This window comes from Podarcis vaucheri, assembly GCF_965113315.1.
Source record: "Podarcis vaucheri genome assembly, chromosome: 2".
Lineage (NCBI taxonomy): Eukaryota > Metazoa > Chordata > Lepidosauria > Squamata > Lacertidae > Podarcis > Podarcis vaucheri.
In genome coordinates this window covers 124,372,199-124,394,286 of record NC_138760.1, presented here as the reverse complement: position 1 = coordinate 124,394,286, position 22,088 = coordinate 124,372,199, and the positions used below count along the sequence as shown (strand labels likewise).

At 46.7% G+C, this 22,088-nt stretch overlaps 1 protein-coding gene across 3 annotated transcripts in view; it reads left to right on the top strand.

The window, feature by feature from the left end:
• Positions 1–8,111: 8,111 nt before the first annotated feature.
• Positions 8,112–22,088, top strand: part of LOC309525194 (uncharacterized protein) — a gene marked incomplete at its 3' end in the record, with an annotated part of 45,465 nt that continues 31,488 nt past the window's right edge. Inside the window, exons 1-3 of one of the 3 annotated variants that reach the window (XR_014216091.1) lie at positions 8,112–8,195; positions 9,008–9,121; positions 12,393–12,747. The other 2 variants (XR_014216092.1, XM_082210681.1) reach the window with 2 other exon arrangements.

Sequence of the window (22,088 nt, the reverse complement as noted above, 5' to 3'; positions counted from 1 at the left end):
CCCCATTGCGGGGATTCAAACCGCCGACCTTCTAATCGGCAAGTCCTAGGCTCTGGTTTAGGCCACAGCGCCACCCTCGTCCCTTTTTGGGAAACTCTCTAGGACAGTGTTCCCCAACCTTGGGCCTCCAGCTGTTTTTGGACTACAACTCCCATCATCCCTCGCTAGCAAGACAAGTGGTCAAGGATGATGGGAATTGTAGTCCAAAAACAGCTGGAGGCCCAAGGTTGGGGAACACTGCTCTAGGAAGAACAATAGAAATACTGGAATTAAAGGATTTGTTCAACTCAAAGCTCCCCTGCCTTCTCCATTCGAATGCATTGACTAAAATTAGTACAAAGACCCTGGATTGCAATGGTTAGATAGCTCCCCAAGCTCCAACAAGGAACTGGCCACACACTGTCAAGGAACCCAGACACCCCTCGCCTTAAGGACAGGTGTGACAGACAGCAGAGCCAGACCAGTGTCTGCTGGCGCAGTCTCCCTGAAATTCCGTCAGAGTGCAGGAGCCTCTAACCGATTGGCTACAAAGTCACAGAAGGGGGAGGAGCAGAACTTTGAAAGGGAGGATAAAAAGAGGGAGAGAGAGAGAGAGAGATAGGGCTACGGGTCAGGTGAAGAGATGGGGCTTGATTTGAGAAGATAGGGCTGCATTTGAGAAGAGATAGGGCTAAGGGCCAGGATAAGAGATGGGGTTTGATTTGAAAAGATAGGGCTGCATTTGAGAAGAGATAGGGCTAAGGGTCAGGTTAAGACTGGGGTCCTTAAACTACGGGCCGCAGGCCGGATCAGGCCCGCCAAGGTCCTAAATCCAGCCCTCCCTGCTGTTGCTGGTTGTCCGGCTTCTGGCCCTGTGGGGCCCCGAGGATGGACATGGAGATGGTGGAGTGGGAAACGGCGGCAGTCAGGATGCGTTGTGCGTGGGCGGTTCAGGCGGCACCGCCGCCGCCCCTCCAGGTCTCCCGCTTCCCCGCCACTCTCCTTCCCGTCTCACAAGCTGCGCATACCTCGCCCAGCATGCACGTCTCGCCTTTGCAACCTGCCACTGTTGGAGGAGTTCAGAATGTTATCAATAAAAGCTCAGCGTCACACTCTTTCCCTGCGCACCGGTGTCAGTCTACTCATGTGAGGCAGCCCTTTTTGCAAGTTTCCCCTGTCCTTTTTTATGGCGGGGGTGTGTGTGAGGAGAATTCAGCTCCATGCCTTGGTATCCTTTGCAAGTTTTAACTTCTTCTGGAAGGGGTTGGCTCTCTCCAGGGAGAGATCCCTGAAGGGCTGCAGGTTAGCGAGAGTGGGCGGCTGCCACCCAGCGCTACCATTTTAATCTCTGGGGTGGCGGAAGAAGCCGGGGTGGGGTGGAACTGTCTATTTCCAGCCCCTGCAAGTTCCAAAGCAGAGAAGCATTTCGAAAAGTGCAACTACCTCCACACACACCCCACTCTGCTTTCTCCCTTCCTAAGCCCCTCTCTCTTATCTTTTTCTCACTTTCCAGGCTTACCCTTTCACTGCCATTCCCACTGCTCCCAGGTTTTGCAGTTTTTGGGGAGTGGGGGAGAGAAAAACGCCTGCCCATGATTATTTAGCTTTTATTAACCCTAGGTGAAAATCAGACGCCTGCTTTCTTCGATTTGTGGAGAGGGGAAAAGATCGCTCTAGGAGACAGGAAAGGGGATCCTACATTTGCACTCACAAGCTCTACAATGGCATATTCGATCAGTGAATGATTCTCTCCTGACCAACATAAATTAGCAGGCCGTATTTCCCATTGAAATACTTATACAGTGGTACCTCGGGTTAAGAACTTAATTCGTTCTGGAGGTCTGTTCTTAACCTGAAACTGTTCTTAACTTGAGGTACCACTTTAGCTAGTGGGGCCTCCCGCTGCACAAATTCTCTCATCATGAAGCAAAGTTCTTAATGCAAGGTACTATTTCTGGGTTAGTGGAGTCTGTAACCTGAAACGTATGTAACCTGCGGTACCATTGTAAGTTTATAATAATAATAAACAATAAAATTTTATTTATATCCCGCCCTCCCCAGCTGAAGCTGGACTCAGAGTGGCTAACAACAGTAAAATAATACAGCATGTTGATTAAAATCATTCTTCATTTTAAATATTGTATTGTTTTCCCCCGTCCCGCCGGGCCCCGAGCTGCCCCGTTGCTGGGCAGGAGGAGGAGCCACCTCCGGGGTGCCCATGTGGGTGTTGCCGCTGCTCAGGAGCCTCTGAGTGCGTGCAGAGTGCAGACCGAGCAAGGCAGCGAGGGCATCCCCAGGCGCAGCCGCCTGTGCAGGAAGAGCTGGGCTGGGGTCCGGGTGGGGCAGAGAAGGGCTTCCCACAGCAACGGTGCCCCTTTGCAGATACCCAGCAAGCGCTGTGCCTTCTGGAGGACTACAGTGCCAAGCTGAAGAAGAAGAAGAAGAGTTTGGATTTGATATCCCGCCTTTCACTCCCTTTAAGGAGTCTCAAAGTGGCTAACATTCTCCTTTCCCTTCCTCCCCCACAACAAACACTCTGTGAGGTGAGTGGGGCTGAGAGACTTCAGAGAAGTGTGACTAGCCCAAGGTCACCCAGCAGCTGCATGTGGAGGAGCGGAGACGCGAACCCAGTTCCCCAGATTACGAGACTATCGCTCTTAACCACTACACCACACTGGCTCTGAGCCGGGCAGACGAGAGACAGCTGCGGAGGTCTGTGGAGAGAGTCATCAACATCTTCCAGGCTCTCATAGGTGAAGTATTGGGGCTCCTGGGGGGCCCGGCAGCTGGGGAGGGAAGGCTCCCTGACCCACTGGGACACCGAGGGAAATCGAGCCTTTTCAGCGGAGACAGACATCACTTGACGCTCATGGAAACTGAATTGCATTTGCTGTCTTACTTATTTTGCAGCGCATTCACTCAATTTGGCAAGTTCCTGTGTCATAGGCAAACTTGGCTTCCTCTGCCCCTAACTCCTTTATGAGCAAGTTTAAAAAGCACAGTTTCCACTTTCTATAGCTCCAGTGGGAAAACTCCATCTTTTCCTACCGTTTAGCCAATTCCTCCTTTGCCTTTAATCCACATTGTTAGAACTGCAAGTCATTAGCTATAACACGCAATGTGCATAGGAATTTGTTCATTATTCCCCCCCCCCCCGAAATATAGTCTGGCCCACAACAGTGTCTGAGGGACAGCGCACCGGTCCTGTTCAAAAAGTTTAAGGACCCCTGGCTTAGAGAGTGGGTATCTGAGGAAAAGTGACCCTCATGTACTTGAGATAGTACAGGAATACTTGGCTAGTTTAGATGTATTCAAGTCTCCAGGGCCAGATGAACTGCATCCAAGAGTATTAAAAGAACTGGCAGATGTGATCTCAGAACCACTGGCAGTCATCTTTGAGAATTCCTGGAGAACAGGCGAAGTCCCGGCAGACTGGAGGAGGGCAAATGTTCTCCCTATTTTCAAAAAGGGGAAAAGAGAGGACCCAAATAATTACCGCCCAGTCAGTCTGACATCAATACAAGGGAAGATTCTGGAGCAGATCATTAAGCAAACAGTCTGTGAGCACCTAGAAAGGAATGCTGTGATCACCAATAGTCAGCATGGATTTCTGAAAAATAAGTCATGTCAGACTAACCTGATCTCGTTTTTTGACAGAATTACAAGCCTGGTAGATGAAGGGAACGCAGTGGATGTAGCCTACCTTGATTTCAGCAAGGCATTTGACAAGGTGCCCCATGATATTCTTGTAAAGAAGCTGGTAAAATGCGGTCTTGACTATGCTACCACTCAGTGGATTTGTAACTGGCTGACTGACCGAACCCAAAGGGTGCTCATCAATGGTTTCTCTTCATCCTGGAGAAGAGTGACTAGTGGGGTGCCACAGGATTCTGTCTTGGGCCCGGTTTTATTCAACATCTTTATCAACTACTTGGATGATGAACTCAAGGGCATCCTGATCAAATTTGCAGATGATACCAAACTGGGAGGTGTGGCTAACACCCCAGAGGACAGGATCACACTTCAAAACGACCTTGACAGATTAGAGAACTGGGCCAAAACAAACAAGATGAATTTTAACAGGGAGAAATGTAAAGTATTGCACTTGGGCAAAAAAAATGAGAGGCACAAATACAAGATGGGGGACACCTGGCTTGAGAGCAGTACATGTGAAAAGGATCTAGGAGTCTTGGTTGACCACAAACTTGACATGAGCCAACAGTGTGACGCGGCAGCTAAAAAAGCCAATGCAATTCTGGGCTGCATCAATAGGAGTATAGCATCTAGATCAAGGGAAGCAATAGTGCCACTGTATTCTGCTCTGGTCAGACCTCACCTGGAGTACTGTGTCCAGTTCTGGGCACCACAGTTCAAGAAGGACACTGACAAACTGGAACGTGTCCAGAGGAGGGCAACCAAAATGGTCAAAGGCCTGGAAACGATGCCTTATGAGGAACGGCTAAGGGAGCTGGGCATGTTTAGCCTGGAGAAGAGGAGGTTAAGGGGTGATATGATAGCCATGTTCAAATATATAAAAGGATGTCACATAGAGGAGGGAGAAAGGTTGTTTTCTGCTGCTCCAGAGAAGCGGACACGGAGCAATGGATCCAAACTACAAGAAAGAAGATTCCACCTAAACATTAGGAAGAACTTCCTGACAGTAAGAGCTGTTCGACAGTGGAATTTGCTGCCAAGGAGTGTGGTGGAGTCTCCTACTTTGGAGGTCTTTAAGCAGAGGCTTGACCACCATATGTCAGGAGTGGTCTGATGGTGTTTCCTGCTTGCCAGGGGGTTGGACTCGATGGCCCTTGTGGTGTCTTCCAACTCTATGATTCTATGAACCAAGGTATTAATGGGTGAAGCTGTATGGTGTTAAAAGTATTTTGTGGCAGAGAGGATTCCAGAATCAGAGGCAGAAGAGGAGGCTGGAGAGGAGCCAAGAGGCAGAGATGAGTCAGGCTGGTGACTAAGTTAGGGGGTCTCCCCCTCCTGCTCTGACCGGCTCCCCTCCCCCTTGATCTTTCAGAATCTGCAAAGGGATGAAGAGGGCGGAGCACAGGCAGATAAGGCGAAGAAATCTCCGGTTGCTTGGGAGAGCAGCAGACTTAGGGAGCCTATGGGAGATAGCTGAATGCTTCTCCATGAAAGGAGCAGCAAATCCTGGCTTATAGAAAGTCAGCATGTCAGGGAACAGATGAGGACAGAACCTTTTCCCCTGGAATTTGTGGCAAGAGGGCAAATCCTATGCTGGGGGTTATTAAGAACCTAAGAATGACCCTGTTGGATCCGCCAGGCGCAGAATGGCTGGGACAACCCAGTCAGATGGATGGGGTACAATAAATAAATGATTAGTGTTAGTATTAGTATTTGCTTCCACTGCCTGAAGCATAGCTGTCAACTTTTTCCTTTTTTTAAGGGAAATTCCCTTATTCCGAATAGGATTCCTCGCAAGAAAAGGGAAAAGTTGACAGCTATGGCCTGAAGTGGCTGCCTCCGTCTGCCTCATGGACTGTAGAGTTATTCTTAGGTTCCTAATAACCCCTAGCATGGAATTTGCCCTTTTCACAGTTGCCACAAATTAAAATTCCAGGGACCAGGGGAGAAAGGTTTTGTTTTCCCCTGTTCCCTGGCAAGCTAGCTTTCTATAAGCAAGGAGAGGCGTTCAGCTATTTACACGCACCTGAGATCACCCGCCTTTCCTGCTCTCTCTCTCTCTGAAGGATGCCAAGAAGAGGCAGCTCCCTCCCTGTTTGCTCTTCAATGGTTAACAGCAGCAACAGCGTCTGCGCCCACATTCCTAGAGCAGAAGATTGCAAAGAGGAGGAGGAGATTTGGGGAGGGGGGGAGAGGGAGAGGGAATGTGCCCCTTTCCTCTTCCGCAGATCTGAAAGGGGGGGGGGGAAATGCAAAGTGTTCCACGTGAGTTTCTTCTTGCTTTGGCAGAGATGCTGAAGGCGGCCGCAGGGAGGGAAATGCAAGATTAAGGCAAATAATTCCACGTGCTGGGGAAAGCAGGACTCCCGCAAGAGCTCTTCCCCTAACCGAATTATTAGGCTCATTGAAGAGATGCGCTCCGTGCACTGAGAGATCAAGGTAGGTTAATCACTCCGCAGGTAAACATCCATCCATTATCTCCCCCCAACCTACAACTGCTTCTCGTTTCCTGTGCTGGGGACCTTATTCACTAGTAGCCTGCAGTCATTTCCTTGTGCTGCGAAAATTAAGGTTGCCACTTTCCTTCACTCTTCCACATCTCTCTCTTTGCTCTTGTGCCTTCAAAAGACGCCTGAAAGGCATAAGCGAGGCGTTTCCACAAATGGAAAGGGGGCCGGGGTGGGGAGTGTTACCGGAGAAATCTGAGGGCTCCCTTGGACAAAAAAACAAGGACACCAGCCAGGAATACCAGAGCAAAACAGCAGCCGGTAGGCTTGGTCTTTACTGAAAACTGTCGCAACAGGATTCCCACCTGGAGATGGAATGTATGGTAGCTGTTGTGGCAAGCAGCCATTGATAGCCGTCTCCTCTATATGAATCTTTTCCAATTGTATTTTAACACCATCCACGTTTGTGGCCGTCACTGCCTCTTGTGGAAGAGAGTTCCATCGTTTAATAATGTGCTGTGTGAACACGGCCTTCTTTTTGTCTTGCCCTGAATCTTCTGACCTTCAACTTCAACTGGACGAGCTTGAATTCAGGCAAAAACGTTCCTCTTTAACCGGGTCTTTGGTTGATTGTCATCCGATGCCAATGTAGGTCTTTCAGGACAGGTGTTATGTGGTCTCAGTGGCCAGTCCCAACTATATTTTGGTGCGTGGGGGGAAAATCATGTGACACGAGCCCTACCTGTGTGCACAATAAGTATTTTTTTTATTCCGTTACCTAGTTTTATTTTGATCTCGGATCAGGACCTCCTTCATGAATTTCCACATCATGTGTGCTATTCTAAGCCAGGAAACCAAGGTCCCTCGTGGAGGTTTGTTTCCCTGTGTGCATGCACCATTTTAGAGGCACACTTGGAAAGGACTCAGTTTGATCTGAAATAGCCAATCCTAATTCGAGATACTGTCAGGTATTCTGTCATTTGAAAATATTTAAAGCACTCATCTTTTTACAGCCGCTGGACTTCTCTTCTCAGCTGATTTCACAAAATAGAATTTATAACTATGGCAACCCCTTTGTAAGCCGCCTTGGCTCTCGGTCTGGGAAAAAGGCGGGATATAAATAAGTAGAATACTAAAGGTGAGGATAAAGCTGCTCTTGAACTCGGATCTTGCTTGGAGCACCTGCGGAGGAGGGATTCTGTCCTGGGGGCGCCGCTGGCCTGATCCTGCAGCCGGGTTTCCCTTTCCTGCTTCAGAGCCGGAGACCAGCCGGGCGCTCCTCCTCCCCCTCTGCCCGGAGTAGCCAAGAGGCTCCTACCCCGCGGCTCCGCAAGGGTTAACTGCGGCGACAGAGCTTCGATTCCTAGAGCGGAAGGGAAGACTGGCGAGAGAGGAGGCGCTTCCGCTTCCTGTTCCGCTTCCCCGGGTTGATGCTGTCCTTCCTGGAGGCGGGTAGCTGGGGGGAGTCGGCCGACCCAGGGGCGGGATTGGGGGGCGAGAGGGAGGGAGCCGCGTCCCGCCTGGGGGGGAACTAAGGGGCGACGGGGAAAGGTCGTCTTCTCCTGGGAGGGGAAGCGGGAGGCCGAAGCGACGCTCCTCGCTGGCCTTGACCGGCCTCTGGCCTCATCCTGCGGCCTTTCCTCCCGCTCCTCCTCTGTCCAGAGAAAGCAGAAGGAGCGCCCAGCAAAGGCCGCAGGGCAGGGAATGGGGAGGAATGGCAGGGAGTCAACAGGGAGTCAGGAGAGTCTCCTGCCAGCCAGGGAAGAGGAGCAGGAGGAATTATTATTATTTTATTCCTTCATACCCCGCCATTTAGCTGGGTTTCCCCAGCCACTCTGGGTGGCTCCCAACAGAAAATTAAAAGAACAATAAAAGATGAAACATTAAAAGCTTTCCTCAACGGGGCTGCCTTCAGATGTCTTCTTAAAGTCAGATAGTTGTTTATTTCCTTGACATCTGATGGGAGGGCTTTCCACAGGGTGGGTGCCAACACCGAGAAGGCCCTCTGCCTGGTTCCCTGTAACCTCACTTCTCGCAGGGAGGGAACTGCCAGAAGGCCCTTGGAGGTGGGCCTCAGTGTCAGGACTGAGCGATGGGGTGGAGATGCTCCTTCAGGTATACTGGGCTGAGGCCATTTAGGGCTTTAAAGGTCAGCACCAACACTTTGAATTGTGCTTGGAAACATACTGGGAGCTAATGTAGGTCTTTCAGGTCTTAGTTGGCTGCTGCTCCCAGTTACGAGTCTAGCTGCTGCATTCTGGATTTGATCTAGTTTCCGGGTCACCTTCAAAGGTAGCGCCCCATAGAGTGCAGAAGGAGCTGCAGACTCTATGGCAGGAGAGCATCCTCCTCAGTTAAGACTCTTTAGCATTTTATTGTATTGAAGGCCATAGGTCCACTGCAAATTAAACCATGAGAAAAAACTTTTCCTCTGCAAAATGTATGTACTAAACATATATCATTAAAAAAGGTGGGCCCCTGGGGATATAACTGGCCATCTGCAGCTGTAGTAATTTTATCTTATGTTCAAGATTTCTAAACACCTGATCCAAAAGGTCTCTCAAGTGGCACAGTGATCCAATGGGAGCTAGAACACAACTAAAACCCACAAACCAATTTAGAAACCAGTATACATAATCATCATTGAAAAAATTATCCCTCTCCACTTCCCATTTTGCCTCTTGGGCAGCATGTATGGTCTTTATGCACTTGAGGAAGGAGGGAGTATGGGGTGGGACAAAACACTCATTTCCCCCAGTCTTAAATTTAGTTATCCAGATTTTCACGTCTTGTTAAAAAAACAAATAAACACTGAAGGTCAAATCTCCAGTTGCCCCATCTATCATCGGAGGGGGAGCTGAGGGGAGATGGTTTCCACACCTTGCCTTGGAGTGTCTATAAGGAAGGGAATTGTTCTGTCCTTCCAGGGATCAGTGAGCTTTGACAGGTGTCCTTGCATTTCGCTGATGACAACTGGGTCCTACGGAGAGCTCTGTACAAGGACGTCATGGTGGAGGTTCGTGAGATGGTGGCCTCTCAGGGTAAGGATCCTTTTCACCTTCATTAATAGTTATAATAGGTATGGGTTCCTCAGGGGCTCGGAGTGCCTCCCTTCAGCTCCGCTAAAGGAGGTCACCGTGTTTGTTTTTCTCCCAAGTTAAAGGCCAGAAGCTTGGCTGAAAATAAATATTCTTGCTTCTCTGCTACAATTAGCCAGTGATGGCTTCTGGGTTGCCTCTCTGTGGAAGAGCATTCTTTAGGTGGGGAGCCAGCAATAAAAGACGCATTCCGTATTGCCTCTCTTTGCACCTCAGTTGGAAAGGGCACTGTGAGAAGGACCTCTGATGATGAGTGCAGGCTCTAGGTGGATTCATGAGATGCAACCATTGAGCTACATATGTCAAAATCAGCACCTTGACTTGAAGACAGGAACCCAGATATGCTCAGAGCCTCTTGCACCGGTCAGCACTCTGTAGTTTCTGAACGGTCTTCTAAAGCAGCCTGAAGTATAATGCATTGTGGCAATGTAGCGTGGAGAATGGTAGAAAAAGCATACTAAAAATCTTCTGTGTGGGGGATCCTAATTTGTAGAATACTTGAGTATCTTGTTATTGTTATTGGTTTCTATTGATGTATTGGTTTGTTTGTTGCATATATAGAATATTCTGTTTCTTAATATTTGAGGTTTGATTGCATTTTTATATATGCTGCAAGCCACCCAGAGAGGCTTGGGAAACCCAGCCAGACGGTTGGGATATAAATAAAATAAATGCTATTATTGTTATTATTCATTTTGGTTTCTCAACAAGCTCTGCAGATCTAGGCTTTTCAAGCTGCTCTGAGTTGCAGTGCTGTATTATCAGTGCTCAGGGGTGGCCTCACTTCTGCCCCACAATGGGGCCTCAAAATCCATAAGGAGTGTACCCCTGCAAGTTGGGTCGGGTGGTTCCCCCACCCCCACCCCACCAGACCTCCAAGGGGTGCAGACGCCTCCCCACCATCCATGTCAGTGTTTGTATATATAAAAAAAGTTCTGACCTCCCTTTGTCGCCTCAGCCTGTTCCTCGGACTCTTGTTGGCATAAAAAAGTCCACGAGAAAAGTATCCTTGCAGAGTACTTTCTGCTTTTATTCTTAAAAGTCTTTCTGCAAAAGCGGCTGACCAACTGTACACACCTCAACACTACCAGCTTTCACTAACCAACCAACCAAACCCAACTAGAAACTAACATTTCTCACTCCATATATACAACCCGGTGCAGGCCGCTGACTCATGCTGACCCAGCTTTTTAAGCATTAAAGAAACAGCGGCCAATTTTTAGCCGTGACAACTCACTAGCAAAGAGCCTTTTCAGATCCTGACAAAGTTGAGAGGCCGGGGAGACTAGCAGCAAAGCTGAGCACTGACGCCCCTTTGGGGGTGACACCTGAGGCAGCTGCCTCACACAGGCCCATAGGGAGGCAGGCTCTGTTGATGTTATTGCCTGCTGGTTTAAATTGTGTTGTTTATGTAATGTCTGGACAAGATATAAAGATTTATTAGAAAGTAAGACCCCAAGGTGGTTGTCACCAATGGAAGCTAAGGCTCAGAAAAGACTCAATATGCAGGCCAATTGGCCAAAATATTGGGAGATAGTAGAAAAAGATGGAGATACATGGAGATTGCAGAGTTTTGAGAAACTGAAGGATAAAGTGCGAGATTGGTTACACTATGGTCAGATCAGGGAGGTTTTTAATAAGGACAAAAAAAAAACAGGCTTCCAAGTGGAAAAATCGAAATTAGAAACAGAACTGTTAGAACTGTTAGAACTAAGGTACTCTCAAGAATGTATAACTTGCTGTTAAAATGGAACACACAGGATGAGACGGTTAAATCAGCTATGATAAAATGGGTGCAAGACATTGGCTACAACATTATGTTTGCTGACTGGGAACAGTTATGGACCACCGGTGTGAAATTCACGGCATGTAATGCCTTGAAAGAAAATATTATGAAAATGATCTACAGGTGGTACATGACCCCAGTCAAGCATGCTAAAATATATCATTTGCCAGACAATAAGTGTTGGAAATGTAAAGAAACTGAAGGAACATTCTTTCACCTATGGTGGACGTGCCCAAGGGTTAAGGCCATCTGGGAAATGATATATAATGAACTAAAAATGGTATTTAAATATACCTTCCCTAAGAAACCAGAGGCCTTCCTTTTGGGCATTGTTGGCCAGAGGGTGCTAAAGAAGGACAGAATTTTCTTTATGTATGCAACAACAGCAGCAAGAATACTCATCGCAAAGTATTGGAAGACACAAGATTTGCCCACCCTGGAAGAATGGCAGATGCAACTGATTAACTACAGTGGTACCCCGCAAGACGAATGCCTCGCAAGACGGAAAATCCGCAAGACGACAGGTCCCCGGACCTGGTCTGAAGGCGGTTTCCCTAGGAACGCATTAATTGGTTTTCAATGCATTCCTATGGGAAACCGTGCATCGCAAGACGAAAAACTCGCAAGACGAAGAGACTTGCGGAATGAATTAATTTCGTCTTGCGAGGCACCACTGTATATGGAATTGGCAGAAATGACTGGCAGAATCCGAGACCTGGGAGAAGAGACAGTGGAAGAGGACTGGAAAAAATTTAAGGACTATTTGCAAAAGTATTGTAAAATGTATGAATGCTAGAATGATGTAGGATATAAGGCAATATGGCATTAGTAACTCAGCTGAAAGGAATATGAAAATAACTGAACTATAAGAACAAAGATGAAATTTGAATAATATTATGTCAAGCTTAAATATCTAAATATTTGATAACAAAGGGTAAAACTGGAGACATAATAGCTGAAATGTCTAACTTAAAACAAATCTTGAGAGAAGGTGAAGCATTGCTGAACATGATTTGGTAAACGGGAACGCAGGAAAGGGAGATGTGAGGGAGTCAAGAAAGAGGGTTATTGAAGGATGGTTTAACTATGTTGTATGTTCTATGTCTGTATTTTTGTATTGTATTATTTGTTGTTTTGTGTGACTTTGTACTTTTTTGTCTTTTAATGTGAAAAATTTAATAAAATATCTTTTAAAAATAATAATAATAATAATAATAAATTGTGTTATTTATGGCTTGGTTAATCTTAGGGACTGCTCACCAGAACTTTTCTGATACAAATAACCCTTAATTAAATGGTGATATTTCATTAAAACCAGGTATCACACCATTAATTTTATGTAAAACGCCTTTAACACAGTGCCAGGCCTTGAGTTTCAATAATGAAACAGCTGTATTAACCTTTATTTTAAAATTTTTATTCCATCAGGAGATGTTTGGGGGGTCCTGGATGAGGAGGAGCCATCAGAAGTCTGGCCAGAAAGAGGTGAGAAGCAAGAGAAGGAAAGGATGTTGGGGGTTCAAGATGGAGCCAACAAACAAGAGGGGAGAGAAACAGTGAAGCCAAGGGATGAACACAGTGTTTCCCAAGAAGATGAAAATCAAATTAACAGGGTGGAGAAAAAACATGAATGTACTGCGTGCGGAAAGAGATTCTGTAGTCGCTCAGCCCTTGCTAGACATCAAAGCGTACACTCAGGTGAAAAACCTTATAAATGCCTGGAGTGTGGAAAGAGCTTCAGCCGGAGTTCCTCCCTTAATGTGCATCAAAGAACTCATACAGGGGAGAAACCATATACATGCATGGAGTGTGGAAAGAGCTTCAATCAGAGTGCCTCCCTTAATGTGCATCGACGAATTCATACAGGTGAAAAACCTTATAAATGCATGGAGTGTGGAAAGAGATTCAGAAACAGTGGCCACCTTAATGTGCATCGAAGATCTCATACAGGGGAGAAACCATATACATGCATGGAGTGTGGAAAGAGCTTCAATCACAGTGCCATCCTTAATGTGCATCGAAGATCTCATACAGGTGAAAAACCTTATAAATGCATGGAGTGTGGAAAGAGATTCAGAAACAGTGGCCACCTTACTTTGCATCAAAGAACTCATACAGGGGAGAAACCTTATGAATGCATGGAGTGTGGAAAGAGATTCAGAAACAGTGACAACCTTACTTTGCATCAAAGAACTCATACAGGGGAGAAACCTTATAAATGCTGGGAATGTGGAAAGAGTTTCTTTGACAGTAGTACCCTTACTAAACATCAAAGAACTCACACAGGGGAAAAACCATACACATGCATGGAGTGTGGAAAGAGCTTCAATCAGAGTGCCTCCCTTAATGTGCATCGAAGATCTCATACAGGTGAAAAACCTTATAAATGCATGGAGTGTGGAAAGAGCTTCAGTTGCAGCAAGTCTGTTAAAATGCATCATATAATTCACACACAGGAAAACCATAAAAATCCATATAAATGCATGGAGTGTGGAAAGAGCTTCAGTACCAGAAGCATCCTTATTAGACATCAAAAAACTCATACAGGGGGAAAACCATATAAATGCCTGGAGTGTGGAAAGAGCTTCAGTCAGACTGCCTCCCTTAATGTGCATCGACGAACTCATACAGGGGAGAAACCTTATGAATGCATGGAGTGTGGAAAGAGCTTCAGTCAGAGTTCCTCTCTTAATGTGCATCAAATAACTCATACAGGGGAGAAACCTTATGAATGCATGGAGTGTGGAAAGAGCTTCAGCTACAGTGGCTACCTTACTAAACATCAAAGAACTCACACGGGAAAAACCATATAAATGCATGGAGTGTGGAAAGAGCTTCAGTCAGACTGCCTCCCTTAATGTGCATCGACGAACTCATACAGGGGAGAAACCGTATAAATGTTTGAAATGTAGAAAAAGCTTCAGTGACTCTTAACATCCTTCATGCACATAAGAGAATTCACACAGGGGACAAACCATACAAATGTTTGGAGTGTGGAAAGAGCTACTGCCGCAGTAACCACCTTTCTCGACACCAGAGAACTCCTTCAGGGGACTAACCCTATGAAAGTTGATGTGTGTAAAGAGCTTCAGTTATAGTAGTTTCTTTACTGTGCATGAAAGAATTCGTACAGTGGACAAACAACATACATTTTTGGGGTGTGGAAAGAGCTTTAGTTGCAACAGCTGTCTAGTGATAAGGTGCCAATAGCCAGGTGCAAAATGTGTCTGGCGCCTGGCTGATTTTGAACACTGCCCCACATTGGTATTTAATTAAATTAAGACATGAACTTGAAAATTTCTCCTCTGATTTACCAATCTGTTCATTTAGGCAAGCAATTCTGACTTTTGTTTTCAGACTATGTGCTCAGAATATTTAGAGGGACGCTATAAAAAATTATTGCAGAAGAGCTTCTTTGTATATGCTGTAACTAAGCAGTAGATCGCTACCAATATTCTCTATTCTGAACCAAGTTTATCCTTGTTTGGTTATGTAAGATACCCAATGCGTGTAATCAACTGCCCAGGAGGACTCCCCTGCCTGGGGGTCCCGTTCCTGCCACTCACCGCCAGGGCAGGGCGGGCAGGCCTCATAAGGACAGCTGAGGCTGCTGCTGTCTCTCCCCAGGAGAACTCAGAACAGCACACAGTTATTTTTAAAATATTTTAAATTTTTATTTTTTACCTTTAAAATTATTTCTGGCGTGGGGGATGGATGTTTAGTCGTGTTTGGAAATTGGTCTAATTTAGGTATGTTTCTAACTTTTACTGTTTTTGGTTTTTATTGTTTTATTGCTTTTTTAAAAAATAGGTTTTATTTTGTTCTGAAGGGGAGGATGTCAGGGCTGCCTGGGAGTGGGTCCCAGAAAACAAAATGGCCGGGGCAAGTTCCGCAGGGAGGGATGCACTGGGACAACCGATCTTAGTGATCACGGGTAGGAGGAGGAGAGACGCTAAGACCAGACCATGTCATTACCGAGGAGGCAGGTTTAGTCGTTGTTTGAGGACTATCCCTGACTCCGGGTCTGGTCTTGACCGGACGGATACTGGAATCAGCAATGGATACCCACATAACCTGAAGGTTCTGCTGTGCAATGCCAGATCAATGATTCATAAGACCACTGCCATCCATGACTTGATCGTGGATGGAGGACTGGACCTAGCATGTGTAACAGAGACATGGTTGGATGAAGCAGATGGGCCTGTCCTTGCCGCTGCTTGTCCACCTGGCTTCTCTTACGCACAGCAACCCAGGTCATGTGGGCGGGGAGGAAGGGGGTTGCAGTGATTTTTAGGAAGTCATTAGTCTGCACCAGGCATCCTATTGGGAAGACCCAGTTCTCTGAGTGCATATTCTAGAAGTTGGGCAATAGGGGCAGTACAGGATTCCTTTTGGTGTACTGACCTCCCCGCTGCACCAAGGATTCCCTGCCCGAGCTGCTTCAGTTTGTGGTGGATGTTCTCTTGGAGACACCTAGTTTGGTTGTCCTAGGGGATTTTAACATTCACGCCAACACGACCTTGCAAGGGACCTCTCGGGACTTTGTGGAAACTATGGCCTCCATAGGACCGCCCCTGAATTAGCCTGGCCCAGCTCATAGCCTTTGACCTCCAGGGATGTTGGTGATCTGACACTAATAAAAGCGAAGCGAAAGAAGTGCTATGGTCAGACCACTTCCTGGTGCAACTGGACTTCTCTGTGACCCTTCCCCTCTGCAGGGAGGTGGGACCGATTTGGATGGGCCGCCCCCGCCACTTAATGGATCTAAATGGTTTCCAGAGAGTGGTAGGGGATGCTTTATCCCATGTTGATGGCCTTTCAGCTGATTCCCTGGTGGCCCACTGTAATGTGGAGTTAACCAGGGCTATTGACTGTTTGGCTCTGAAGCGCCCTCTCTGATTGCATGGAGCCTGCACAGCTCTGTGGTTTTCCACCGGTCTAAGGGCAATGAAACAATCACTGAGATGGCTAGAGTGCCGGTGGTGGATGACTCATTCTGCATCTGACCTCACATGGGTTAGAGCTCAATGTGGAGCCTACCAAGTGGCGATAGTGACGGTGAAGAAGACCACCGCCTCTATTGCATCTGCAGAAAACAGACTTATAGAAGACTACAGACTTATAGAAAACAGACTTATAGAAACTACCAGACTTATAGAAGACATCTGAAGGCAGCCCTGTTTAGGGAAGCTTTTAATGCAGGGGTGTCAAACTCAAATTCATCGGGGGCCGCACCAGCAGTTTGGTCACCCTCAAAGGGCCGGTTGTATCGGCCTAAAATGTTTGAGCAGGCTGAGACCCCTGAAGTTGATGGGCTTTTACCGTATTTTTCGCTCTATTGGACGCACCGGACCACAGGACGCACCTAGTTTTTACAGGGGAAAATCAAGGAAAAAAATATTATCCCTCCCCCCCAGCCCCAAACAGCAATGGACAGGCTGCGTGCAGCCTGTCTGCTTCTCCCAGAGCTTCTTGGGGCTGCGGGGGAAGCCCGGGTTCCCCCACCAGCCCCAAAGAGCAAAGAAGCCAAGACAGCGCACGGGATCCATAGCCGCGCAACCTCTCCAGCCAGGAGCTAAACCTCTCCAGCGCGGCTAAAGAAGACAAGGCAGTGAGCGCGATCCATCCCACTCACTGCCCTGGCTTCCTCTTTAGCCTTGCGCAGCATCTTTAGTCTTGCGCAACGGGATGGATTGCGCCCGCTGTCCACCGGGGCTGGACTAGATGACTCCTGGGGTTCCCTTCCAACCCTGCAATTCTATGACCTTGGAAGGTGTTTGGGGTCTCCACCACTGGAGGCTTTTAAGCAGCGGTTGGGGGACCATCTGTCTGGCGTTCTTTAGCTGTGATTCCTACATTGTGAGGGGGCTGGGCTAGATGACCCTCGGGTGGCCCTCCCAACTCTATACAGTCCTACAGTTCTGCAACAGGAGATCCACAGCCACTTAGAATCATAGAATCATAGAATCATAGAGTTGGAATAGACCACAAGGGCCATCGAGTCCAACCCCCTGCCAGGCAGGAAACACCATCAGAGCACTTCACACAATGCCCACCATCAGAGCACTTCACACAATGCCCACTCCCAATTTTCATCTGAGAGACATGTGGCTTCAGTGTCTAGGCAGGTACCCCCCTACCTTCCACACTTCCCCCACCTCACTTAAGCTGAGGGAATTCCTGCCCAGAGAAGCTCCCAGGTGAGGCAAGGGTTAAGATCTACCTCTGGTAGATCTCTTGCGGATGGAGAGGCACGCAAGGCTAAAGAGGAAGCCAGGGCAGTGGGATGGATCGCGTTCCCTGCCCTGGCTTCCTCTTTAGCCTTGCGAAGCCTCCCCCCCCGCCAGAGACGCGGCAGCCCGTGGGACGAGGCGGGCGGCCTGCGGGGTCGCGCCGGTGGGGGACCTCCGGAGGCGGCCTCTCTGCTCACCACCTCCTTTGTGCTGAAAGGCGACGCGGCGCACAACCAGGTGATGGTGCACTGGACGGGCGAGAACGGCGGCTACGCGGGCCACATGACGAGGTCTGGCGGGCCGGATTCGGCCCGCGGGTCTTGTGTTTGACACCCGTGTTTTAATGTTTGACGGACTATTGTATTTTAATATTTTGTTGGAAGCCGCCCTGAGTGGCTGGGGAAACCCACACAGATGGGTGGGGTATAAATAATAAATTATTGTGATTATTACTGAAAGCCACATATTTGTTGTCTGGTTTGAGAAATCTATGACAAAGTTGTGAGATCTGCAGTTGCTGCCTCCAGACTGAGAAAGTTCATTGAGGAAAACATGGTGGACTGTAAATATTTAATTGGGAATGAAATCTAAAAACTTACGTGTGTGTGTGTGTGTGTGTGTGTGTGTGTGTAATATAGGCTGATACTGTATTTTAAAGCTGTACAGTGGTACCTCGGGTTAAAAACTTAATTCGTTCTTGGGGTCTGTTCTTAATCTGAAACTGTTCTTAACCTGAAGCACCACTTTAGCTAATGGGGCCTCCCGCTGCCGCCGCGCCGCAATTTCTGTTCTCATCCTGAAGCAAAGTTATTAACCCAAGGTACTATTTCTGGGTTAGCGGAGTCTGTAACCTGTAGCATCTGTAACCCGAGGTACCACTGTATTTATGTATATATTGCTTATGGCCATAATGGTTCAGTCAACAATAAACATGTACAGCTTGAAGGAGTGCCTCCACCCCCATCGTTCTGCCCGGACACTGAGGTCCAGCGCCGAGGGCCTTCTGGCGGTTCCCTCATTGCGAGAAGCAAAGCTACAGGGAACCAGGCAGAGGGCCTTTTCGGTAGTGGCGCCCGCCCTGTGGAACGCCCTCCCATCAGATGTCAAAACGATAAACAACTACCTGACATTCAGAAGACATCTGAAGGCAGCCCTGTTCAGGGAAGTTTTTAATGTATGATATTTTAGTGTTTTTTTGGTTTCTATGGAAGCCGCCCAGAGTGGCTGGGGAAACCCAGCCAGATGGGCGGGGTACAAATAATAAATTATTATTTTTATTATTATTATTATTACTTGTAGGCTTTTGCAGATACAGTTACGTTCAGATAGATGCAGTGTATAGGCAAAAGTCAGTAACAACAAAATAGTATTTCTCATGCCTTAACATGTTAGAAGCTGATTGTTTACTGCCGCAAAATGCTGCATTTGGCTGTGTACCCCCAAACACCAGAGGAGCTATGACATTTGTGTAGCAATAATAATAATAATAATTTATACACCGCCCATCTGGCTGGGCCTCCCCAGCCACTCTGGGTGGCTCCCAACAGAATATTAAAAGCACGATAAAACATCAAACGTTAAAAACTTCCTTAAACTTGGCTCCTTCAGCTGTCTTCTAAAATTCAGATAGTTGTTTATTTCCTTGACATCTTATGGGAGGCTGTTCCACAGGGCGGGTGCTACTACCAGGAAGGCCCTCTGCCTGGTTCCCTGTATCCTCACTTTTTGCAGTGAGGGAACCGCCAGGAAGCCCTCGGAGCTGGACCTCAGTGTCCGGGGAGAACGATGGAGGTGAAGACGCTCCTTCAGGTATACTGGGCTGAGGCCGTTTAGGGCTTTAAAGGTCAGCACCAACACTTTGAATTGTGTTTGGAAACGTATTGGGAGCCAATGTAGGTCTTTCAGGACAGGTGTTATGTGGTCTCAGTGGCCAGTCCCAACTATATTTTGGTGCGTGGGGGGAAAATCATGTGACACGAGCCCTACCTGTGTGCACAATAAATATTTTTTTTATTCCGTTACCTAGTTTTATTTTGATCTCCGGTCAGGACCTCCTTCATGAATTTCCACATCATGTGTGCTATTCTAAGCCAGGAAACCAAGGTCCCTCGTGGAGGTTTGTTTCCCTGTGTGCATGCACCATTTTAGAGGCACACTTGGAAAGGACTCAGTTGGATCCAAAATAGCCAATCCAAACTCAAGATTCTGTCAGGAATTCTGTCATTTCAAAATATTTAAAGCACTCATCTTTTTACAGCCTCTGGACCTCTCTTCTCAGCTGATTTCACAAAATATGTGCATCTTGTTAACGGAAAAATCTGAGGGCTCCCTTGGACAAAAACAAAGACACCAACCAGGATAACTTGGAGCAAAACAGCAGCCTGTAGGCTTGGCCTTTATTGAACTGTTGCAACAGGGTTCCCTTCCCTTGCAAGAGAGAGGAAAGACCCAGAACAATGGCCTGCAAGGCCTTATAAAAACTTTTGAAATTCCCATCCTCCAGGTTAAGCCCACCCCCAGAAACATCATGCATACATTACAGAAAGGAGGGGTTGACATCATGCATACATTACAGAAGGGGTTGACATCATGCATACATTACAGAAAGGAGGGGTTGAGGGAGGAGTTGTGGTGGTAACCTGAGTGTCCAGTCACCCAGCTGGTTCCTCCTTTCCCCCTCCCCATGAGTACTTTCCAGGTGACAATGGGGAGTTTGCAGTTTCCTGCCCCCAGAGGGAAGATCTGATCATTGTCCTTTGTTTCAGCCTGTGGTGAATCCACTGTTCTTTGTGATTTTGATGGTCTTCTGTCTGGGATTATCAGGGTTGACATAGCAACTGGGCAGGGCTCCTGTGGATGTGCTGGGATGGTGAAGGGATTATGGCTGACCAGAAACCAAGCACCCCCCTTTGATAGTCCTTGTCACATGGAGTAAAAAATGGAACAGTGCAAATCCGATGTATGGTTGATTTTCTATGAATTTATAACAGAAATGTGGCGTATGTAGTGTGTGAGTGTGAGTGTGTGTGAAGTTTGTGGAAACAGAATGATTGGGGTGGGGGGGTTCCTGCTACAGTTCCCCCCTTCGGAGATAAGATTGCAAAGGTGGCTACTTTGCAATCCTTTTCTCCGCACAATTTAAGGTGGTAAATAATAACCAGGTATTCTCCGTCTCAGATGTGTGTCCATGTGAACCTGAAAGGGACTTGGATATCATGCTACTTTAAGGATATTTGCATGGAAATATAATGGTGTAACAGTGCACTGCTCAGTTACTTGTGGTATTCTAGCACCTTGGAAGAAATATTTTCTCAATAGTGATCTATGCTTTGCATTTAGGCAGGAAGGTCCACTAATGACTGAAAAGTGCAGTTTGCTTCCCCCCCCCCCGGCCATTTGTGTGTTCTCAGGTGTCAAGGTAGCTCTTCTGTGGTCTCACATCGGCACGGTGTCGCAGTAGTGACAATCCCTGGTGAATCCACTTAGGGCTTTCATGTAGCCTGGCACCCACCACAGCTGGCACAGGTTTCGGACACGTCCTGAGAGAAATGTCTTCGCCTTGGCCAAAATCCATGGGATTTATTATTATTATTATTACAGGCTCTGGTCTTGTAGTCCTGGGAAGTTGATCACTTGCACTTTAAGGACCAAAAAGCTAATTGCAGCCTGGATACACTTGCCCAATTCAAACTGAGTCCAATTTGAATTTATGTGCCCATGGTTCTCAACCTTTCAAACCAGTCTGTTAAAGGAAAACCGTTCTTAAAAGGGCATTTTGTCCAAATAAGTCAATTTAACTCTATAAGGGATCATTCCTGCTAAACCAAAGCATATCCACCTTCATGTTTCTTAGAAGCTTCTCCTTGGTAAAGCAAGTTTTAGCACATTTTAAAATGGATAGGGAAAGTTGGCAGAGTGCCAGGTGGAACAATGAAATGTGGCTATAAATTGAGCTAAACATTGGACTACACAATAGTGTGAGCTATTAGAAAGTATAAAATGCATGAGAATTCTCCATTGGTGTGTAAGCAATAAGACATTAAACATAAAAAACAGTTACACACAATAAATTGCCCCCCTTTGTGGAAATCACACTGTCAGACACATTTCAACATTCTTACATAATAACACATAATACAAAACAAAATAATTAAATATCTGTTGCATATCTTGACACCATTGTGATCTTTTACGCATGTATCTTTTGAATCCTGGAGCACAGAGGCTTGAGGTTCAAGTGAAAAGATGTCCTTGCAAGTCAACTCCACCCCCCTTTGTCAGGCCCACTCCCCTGGCAGTCTATATCCTTTGAAAGAGATAGCTGTGGGCACTTGAAAACTCTGGTGTCTTGTGATGACGGAAGAACTGAGTTGAGGGGTTGTTGCTGCTTTTCATCATTGCACATCTGTATAGGTGATATCCTGTAAGGGGCAGGGTTTTGGGGCTTAAAGACAGTTAGAAAAGGGAGGGGGCAAAAGGCAAAAAGGATGTCCTTCGGTTTCTGTTGGAAGCTGCAAATAATAAAAATCTTAGCGAATTAAGCGTTTCATTCATTCCAATATTATTATCACATTTTCCTATAACTACTGTTATTATCTGCCAAGTTCGTTTGCTTTCCTTCACTTTGGAGAGAAAGAGAGCTGTAAAAAATACAAAGGTTAAGAAATACAAAAGAAAGCAAAAAAATTAGATTACCAGTCAGATGAAAACAAACTTGACACAAAGACATCAGATTTAGAAAAGAATTATTATTATATATATTATCAAAACCACGCAGATTACTACTAGACTGAAAAAAATGGGAAAACCATGGGGGAAAAACTTTAAATTCACCATGTGCTATTTGATAAAAGAACTTCATGAAACTGACTTTCAACATGTGATGGACATG